Source organism: Magnolia sinica, chromosome 9, assembly GCF_029962835.1.
Source record: "Magnolia sinica isolate HGM2019 chromosome 9, MsV1, whole genome shotgun sequence".
Lineage (NCBI taxonomy): Eukaryota > Viridiplantae > Streptophyta > Magnoliopsida > Magnoliales > Magnoliaceae > Magnolia > Magnolia sinica.
Window position 1 is genome coordinate 32,702,447 of NC_080581.1, and position 9,422 is coordinate 32,711,868.

Sequence of the window (9,422 nt, forward strand, 5' to 3'; positions counted from 1 at the left end):
ATCCCTTGTGTTGTGGTTGAATGGTTTATACTTCTGATCTTTAATTATTCTTTTGTGGGACGTATGTATGGTGGTGAATGTTGTAATAATTTAATTCAAGCATTGTGAGAATTTTGTAATAGTTTAGAATTTTTTTTCTGCTATTCCTTTATCAACTTGATATTCAATTTCCTTTAAAAGTTGTTCCAGCAAGGTTGCCCTGCCATTTTTATGGTGTATGGTTGTCCCTAGAACAATATATTTGTGATTACAATTTATTTCAATTCAGTTTGTATTTATTTCTGTATTCCTCTTTGGTTTGAGATTTGATACAAAGATCTTTCTAGAAATAAGGTTGTCCTACCATAAACTCTGGTTTTTGGTGTAAGGTTGTCCTTAGAACAACATTTGTATCAACCTCTCAAGATCTGAATTTTGAGGTTATTTTACTTTTTTGCATTGTGATTTATTTTGGCTATCATAGTCTTTTTAATTCCGCTGTTATAAGTTTTATTTGGCATTGTCCTATTCACCCCCCCGCTAGGACATATAGCTAGGCCTTTTCAATGGGTATAACACATGCATCATGGTGGGCCCCACCGTCCAAACAGTAAATGGTTTAGATAAAGCACATACATCATCAGGGCCCACAACACATGGATGAAACACATACACCTAGAGTGGGTCCCACCGCCAGAAGAGCTTGGAATGTACACATAAATCCCATGGACCTACAGAACTCTAGATGATTAAGAGAGAGAGAGAGAGTAACTACGTGGCTGCTTGTATGAGCAACATAGCTGCTTCTTCCTTTTTCTTTTTCTTTTCTTTTTTTTCTCTTCTGAAACCAAACAGAGGTGGGTCCCACGTAGGGCCCACCACAACAGCATATATATAATATATATATTATATAATATAATATATCATATATATAATATAATATAATATATCATATATATAATATGTATCAACGTCCAGGCCTTGGACGGCCCAGACAGTGACATTCATCACAGTGTTGCCCCACACATGGGGTGGGTCCCACCGCCCTTGGACGGTGGACATCACATACGGGATGGTGTGGTCCACCAAAATGGATGGACGACGTGGATGGGTCCCATGGACCCCACCGTCAGTCAACACTCCACGTTAGCACACAAACTCCATGTTAGCCACCTCCACAGGGATCGATACCAAGACCTTAAGTGTTGAAATGAGGTATCTACCACTCAGCCTATCATGTGAGCCATGGAGCTGGGTGGGTCCCAGCGTTGAAACGAGGTATCTTTCACTCAGCCTGTCACTTGAGCTATGGATCTGTGTGTCAGGGAGGGCCTGACACGGATGTGGGTCCCACCGTCTTGGGGTGGTGGACGGTCTGGATAAAGAACATACACCATGTGTGGCCCATCAAAAAGGGTGGACGACATGGATGGGTCCCATGGACCCCACCATCAGCACACACCCAACGCCAACACACACCCACCTTCAATACACCTCCACTATTAGCACACCCATTATCAGTCCATACTTCACTACTAGCAACCCCACTCCCAGTCCATACTTCACTGTTAGCACCCCCCACTGTCGGTTACGTCCAGCACCCTTGGACAGATGGTGTGGATGTACACCTCATCAAGTGGGGTCCCACATGGCCCACCTATTTTGAAACAACCTGATATTTGTGTTTGCTCATCATCTAGGCCCACTGGATGGCCTGGATAAAATAGATGGACAGCTCTGGTTAAAAGGGTATGATCAAGGTGGGCCGCCCCGTTATGGATGGCATGGGTAAAATACACACATTATAGTGGGCCATGATAATGGAAAGAGAGAGAGAGAGAGAGAGAGAGAGAGAGAGAGAGAGAGAGAAGAGTGGAAGATGGAAAGAGGGAAAGAAAAATTAGAGATAACGGAGGGTTCCCGCCACTATGGGCACCTCATGGATACAAGCATACATCAAAGTGGGTCCCACTACATGTGGCCCTTTAATCACAAAAAATGCAAACGTGGGTCCAAGATCACCCACCTTCACTTCTTCTTACTCCCTAAGCTTCCTTTACTCTTTAGCTTCAATCCTAACAAAGGAGATGGAGTTTGGATGGTTGAGATGGGAGATGAGAGGGTAAGAAGTAGGCCATACACAAAGCTCTCTTGAAGGAGAAAGAGCTTGGATGTGTGGTGTTTTCTTGCTTGGGAAAGAGAGTTTAGAAATGAAAATGAGAGAGAGAATTGTAAAGAGAGAAATTGAGAGATGGGTGATGGATGTGTAAGAAGCTTTTTGACTTTGGGGTTGCTTGGTGCAAGAAAAGTGTGGGCTTGTGTAAGAACTTTTTGACTTTGGGGTTGCTTGGGAATGGGTAAAAAGTGATGTGCACTTGACATGATGGGATTGATTGGTTGATTGATTGATGTGGCATATTATAGAGATTCTCTCGAAATTCGCAAACGCGGCATTTTTCTCGCACCGAACGCTGGCCCACATCTCCTGGCCAGAGTATCAGATCGGCGCGCAAGACGCGGCGACGGCGCGGTTGTAAGGGTACAAGTCTCAGTTTAAGTTGATTCAGGTTGACAGTGTGTTACACAGGGTCACATGCAAATGTCAGTTAAGGGTCAAAGGTTGCCGGAATTCGACTAGGAAGACCGCGAAAGCCTACGAAACGGTACGGTCTAGGATACGAGTCTTACAACTCTCCCCTTATAAAAATTTCATCATTGAAATTTACACAATCATCGCAACTAGTCATAACTCATGAGGAAGGAAAAACATTACATCATCATATAAAATCAGAGATAGCATACAAAATACAACACATAATCAATTATCAAAGAGATGGGGATAGTGCTCTCGAATCTCGGCCTCGCGCTCCCAAGAAGCCTCCTCAACAAAATGGGGACCCCACTTAACCTTCACTAACGGAATGACCTTGGTCCAGAGGACCTGCTCCTTCCGATCAAGGATACGGACTGGCTGCTTAATATAAGAAGCATCTTTCCGAACCTCTAATGGCTGCCAATCAATAATAGGAACGATGTCTGATCCACACTTCCTCAATATAGAGACATGGAAAATGTTATGGACACCAGACAACTGAGATGATAAGGTAAACCAATAAGCTACGGTGCCAATGCGCCCAGTGATCTCAAAATGTCCTATGAATCTCGGGGCAAGCTTGCCCTTCGCTCCAAATCGAACTACGCCCTTCATGGGCGAGACCTTGAGATACACATGGCCCCCTACATCAAACTCCAAGGGACGACGCTAGCGATCAGCAAAACTCTTCTGCCGGCTCTGAGCTGTGCGTATCCTCTGCCTGATGATATTGATAGCCTCTGACATCTCCTGCACAAGCTTGGGACCTAGGAGACTGCGCTCTCCAACCTCGGTCCAACAACTCGGTGATCTGAATGGTCTGCCATATAGTGCCTCAAAAGGAGTCATGCTGATGGTCGCCTGATAGCTATTGTTGTATACGAACTCAGCCAATCATAGATGCTCATCCCAGCTACCCCTGAAATCAATTACACAGGCCCAAAGCATATCCTCAATAATCTGGTTGACCCTCTCAGTCTGGGCATCGGTCTGCAGATGGTACACGGTACTGAGCTGCAAATCAGTCCTTATCGCTCTTTAGAAGCTCCTCCAAAACTGAGACGTGAATCTCGGGTCTCGATCAGAAATGATCGAGACTGGAACATCATGCAGTTTCACAATCTCCTCGACGAATAATCTCGCAAGCCGGTCCAAAGGCCAAGTCGCACGAATCAGAAGAAAATGCGCCGACTTCGTCAGACAATTCACAACAACCTAGATGGCGTCATGACCACGATGAGTCTTCGACAAACCCATAATAAAGTCTTTCGACACGTGCCCCCACTTTTACATCGGGACACTCAATGGCTGCAATAGACCAGGGGGTCTCAGATGATCGGCCTTGACACGCTGGCATGTGTCACACTCGGCCACAAAACTGGCGATCTAGCACTTTATCCCCGCCCAAAAGTACTGTCGCCTCGTGTCACGGTACATCTTTGTCTAGCCAGGATGAATAGAAAATCGTGACCGATGTGCCTCGGTCATAAGATCTCTACGCAACTCAGGAATATCCAGGACATATAATCGGCTTCTAAAGCGAAGTCCACCGTCTGTACCAATCTGCCAATATGTTGACTCTCAGATGCCGCCTCAGCCATATAACTCTACAACAACTCATTAACCTACTGAGCCTCGATCACCCTTGCGACAAGAAAGGGTTGAATCGACAGGCTCGATAACTACACGATAGAAGACTGTATGCCAAACTCAAAATCATACTTTGCTATATCCTTAAGCATTCGCCACTCCTGGATCATCATATGCGCCACCGGCCTCGTGGCTATCGGCTAAGGGCATCCGCCACCACGTTCACCTTGCCCGGGTGGTACTGAAGATCGAAGTCATAGTCCTTCAGGAGCTCCATCCAGCGCCTCTGCCTCATGTTCAACTCAGACTATGAGAAGAGGTACTTCAAGCTCTTATGGTCAGAGAAGAGCTCGAACCTAACCCCATAGAGATAGTGCATCCACACCTTCAGTGTGAAGACAACTGCAGCCAGCTTCAAATCATGCGTGGGGCAGTTAAGCTCATGGACCTTGAGCTGACGAGACACGAAGGCCACTGGTCTCCCATGCTGCATCAGGACAGCACTCAAACCAATATGCGAGGCATCGGTAAATATAATAAATTCATCACTCCCAGAGGGAAGAGTGAGGATAGGAGTGGACGTTAGACGGTCCTTTAACTCCATAAATGCTCACTCGCAAACGTCGCTCCAAATAAACTATGCGCCCTTCCGAATCAACCTGGTCAGTGGGGCTGTAATATGAGAGAAGCCCTCAATGAAACGCCGGTAATAGCCCGCCAAACCAAGAAAATTGTCGATCTCGGACGCATTCGTGGGCTGGCCTGACTGACACACTGCCTCAACCTTCGAGGGGTCCACTGCGACGCCCTCCCTCATCACCACGTGACCGATGAACTTCACCTCCTCCTGCCAAAACTCGTACTTCTCCAGCTTCACGTACAACTGGTTTGCACGGAGGGTCTACAACGTAATCTCCAGACGCTGCTCGTGCTCCTCACGAGTCCTCAAATAGATCAAAATGTCATCGATGAAGACTACAACAAACTGATCGAGATAAGAGCGGAAGACCTCATTCATCAACTACATGAAGATCATGGGTGCATTGGTCAGTCCGAAGGACATGACCTGGAACTCAAAATGAACGTAACATGTCCTGAAAGCCGTCTTCAAAATGTCCTCCTCTCGGACCCGAATCTGATGATAACCGGAACGCAGGTCAATCTTCGAAAAGAACTGTGTACCCTGCAGCTGATCAAATAAATCATCAATCCTCAAGAGCGGGTACTTGTTCTTGATCGTGACCTTGTTGAGCTCGCGGTAGTCTACGCAGAGCCTCAACGTGCCATCCTTCTTCTTCATGAAGATTACCGGCACTCCCCACGACAAACTGCTCGGATGGATAAAGCCTAACTCGCATAACTTGTCCAACTGCTTCTGCAGTTCCCGCAACTCCAGCGGTGTCATACGGTACGGGGCCTTCGAAATAGGCGTCGTACAGGGCACAAGATCAATCTGAAACTCGGTGAGCGAGGCAGTAATCCCAGAATCTCCTGGAACACCTTGAAAAAATTACAAACAATCGGCAACTGATCAATACAAGAGGCACCAAGCTCCTCAACGGCACAAGACATCAAGCACGACAATGAAGCTCCTCGGGGCTCTGCAACGAACTGAATCTGCTGCAGGCCTGGTATACAGAACGTGACTGTCCTTATGGAGTATTCCAAGATGGCGTGGTACTCGACAAGCCAATCCATGCCCAAGATAACGTCGAAATCTGACATCGACAACACATACAAGTCAGCAGGTAAGAAAATCTCTCCCATTAGCACGGGGCAAGACGAACAGAAGCGGCCTAATACTATAGTCTTCCCCAAGGGTATGGATACAGTCAACCCCTCTCAAGCAGACTTTGTCAGCAACCCAATCGAACGACAGAATCCCTCGGACATGAACGAGTGCGCATACAGAGACTGGAAGTATACCCTCAACGACTCCTTCAGATGACTAAGAATCCTGCTGGGTGGCGTAGAATCTAGCATAAGCCAGCTGGGGAGGTACCTATCCCCTCTGAGTGTGCTGTTGCTGTTGCTGTCACTGAGGTGGTTGAAACTGCTGCCTCTACTGCTGCGGTCTCGGAGGTTAGTGCTGATGCTACTGCTGAAGTGGCCTCAGTGGTGGGGGTTGCTATCGCTGCTGATGTGGGGGTCTCTACTGGTCCTGCGGTAGAGGCTGTTGTGGACCTCTCGGCTACTGCTGCTACTAGGGGCGGGGACACTCCCACATACGATGTCCTGTCACATCGCCCCCAAAACACGTGCCGGTGAACTGCCTTGGAGGTGCTGCTGGAGGTGCTGCTAGCGCTTGGAAGGCTGGGCGACCTGTGCACCTCTGCTACTACATCGACGTTGCTGCGAGTCACCGGAAGGAGCCTTCCTCTTTCGGTCTCTCCTCTGACCGCGATCAGACTGAGAACCGGCCCACTCAGCCTCATAAATCTGGGCCTTTCGTACCACCCCCTCAAAAGTCGGGAGCTCATGCGTAATAACACGGCCTTCGAGACCGTAACGCAAACCATCCTCGAAATGGTGGGCTTTCCGCTCTTCATCATCTACCAAGTATGGCCCAAATCTGGATAGCGTTACAAAACGAGCGGTATACTGAGCCACCGTCATATCACCCTGCACCAGGGTCTTGAACTCCAACGCTCTCTGTCGTTGGATGTGACCAGGAAAATACTATCGGTCGAACCGATCAATAAAGTCCTCCTAAGTCCACATAAAATCGGTGCCTGCTGCTCGGGAGACTGATTTCCACTAGTGCTCAGCCTCACCATGGAGAAAAAATACTACTAATCGGACTCGCCGCTGGGTCATACATCCCATCATATCGAATATCTTCTCCACATTGGTGCGCCATCTCTCAGCTACCGTCGGGTCTGGCTCACCCTGGAAACCCGAGGGATCGAGTCGTCGAAACTCTCGAGGAAGGGCGCTCGCGCGCTCTTGCTCGGCCTGGTTCGATGAAACAACGGGGTACCTGCCCGGCCCCTGAAGTGCTGCAGTCACAGCCTACAACATCTGCTGTAACTGGGAGGCACTCACGGATACGGTCAGATCTGAACCGATCTCTAGTAGAGGAGCAGCATCCATAGGCTGGGCAATAAGAATCTCTAGTGGTTGAGTGGGGATCGTAGGTGGTAATGCGGGGGTCTCAGGTGGTGGTGCGGTAGTCAATTGGGTCACTCTCCTAGGCATCTTGTCCAACAGGAACGAGCAAAGGCGCTTATCAACTTTGAAAAACTATCGGAGTCACGCACGTTAAGGGTCTGTAATCAAAGATCGTTAAACGATCCGAACTTTGAGACTTAGCCGTTCATAGCGGATATGTAATGTTATTCTTAGTTATTCCCAAGTTATGCTCTGATACCAACTTCTATCACTTCCCAAACTCAGAAACCGGGCTCACAAAATTTCTGATCGCCGAATCCAACGCCGACAGCCTTCGTAGTACCCCATTCTTGGCTCCCAGCGCTCATTCGCCAAGTTCCGATCCTGGGATGCTTTGAGAAGGATTTTCAACATCAGTTTGATTTGTAATAAGCATAACCAAAGGCATAACCCACAAAAAATAACTAAAAACTCCATCACATTTCCACTATGATTAAAAACTTTACAAGTACAATGAGCATAAAAGGAAATACAATGATAATGGATAAAAAGCTCCAAGACGATCTATCACGTGCTCTAGCCTCAACGCTGTTGCGGTCCAACGTCACCTGCACGCAACAGTCATGCATAAGCTTATGGAAAGCTTAGAGGGTGGTGAAAGTGTGTGCGCAAGCTAGTAATATAGTTATGCAGTATCAGAGTAATGCGAAACATGTTGATGAATCCATAAATACCATAAGCCGTACCAAGGCTATGCGATGCAAGACATGAGTGATGTCGGCCATACCAAGGCCATATGATGCGAGATATAACTCAAGCATACAATTCCTCTTCTGAGTCCATATGTTAATACAGTTTAAATCTGGAATATAACCGTGATCTAGTACACTCCAAACCGAATTGCCGCCCCATCGCGTACAATAAGGCGAGTGGAAGAGACCTCACTATCCGCCTGCTAATATCGGGCTCGGCTCGTCAATAGCGGACTTATTCCTCGAGTTGGTCAAACTCAGTCTAGCTTTGCCCCCTCCTTTCGGGAGGGTAAGGCCGCACTCCCTTCCAACCGACCACGACACAGTGGAAAGCGCGACCGTCTAATAATCGACACTCAACGCTCATGCATCCACTCGGTCTAAACATTGGAGCAACCTCCTAATACCATAAGGGTTTAGGGACTTTCATCTAGGGATATCTATAGCACTCCAAATAGAACACGATTTTCAGTATCCAATCCTACCAACCACGATGCGCCTGTGGAAGCTACGACCCTGATGTCACTTGGGCGTATAGTACACATGTCACATAATGCAAGATGCATGAATCATGCAATCCAGTCATGCAAAAATCTTACGCGTATCACGCGCTCATATAGGGCAATTCTGCCTATCAGGGAGCTCATAAACAATCTGCTCAAAGGCATGTGTTATGATCAATAACTCATCTCATCACAAGCATGCAGATGATGCGTATGAACATGTATCATGATGCGATGTTGCTATATACTCATAATCGAAATTGAAAATCAGAATCAATAATCGGGATCGATAATCAGAAACGGTAATCGAAATCGATCAATCACATGCGGCGAATGGGGCCCACTCATTTGGGTTAACCCACGCAGAGAATATGCCTAACAAGGCCTAAAGGAAGGTCACAATGAGGACATCTAACCAACATCGATCCCAAGGAGTGGCCTACATGAGGAATTCATACACATTGTAATGGCCACATATACATCACATTAGGCCTCACTCATAGGCTTCACATTCATCGCATCGGGCCGATCGAATGGGCCGATCAAATGGGCCAGTTCAAATGGGCCGAATCGAATGGGCTGATTCAAATGGGCCAATCAAATGGGCTGATTCAAATGGGCCGAATCGAATGGGCCTCAGGTATATCAGTCGGGCCCACCCTTATGTATTTTGAGATCCGATCTATTCATAAGTTAACATAGAGATAGATGAAATGAAAACAAATATCAACTTAATTGGAAATTACTGTGGTGCTTAGGAGTTTGAATGGTGGATATCACGGTCCACTATTTAAATGGTGAGGCCCACTTGAACTTTAGATCAAACACCCATTTTCCCATGTTGTAAAATGACCTCACAAATGGTTGTACGGCATGGGTACAACACATACATCA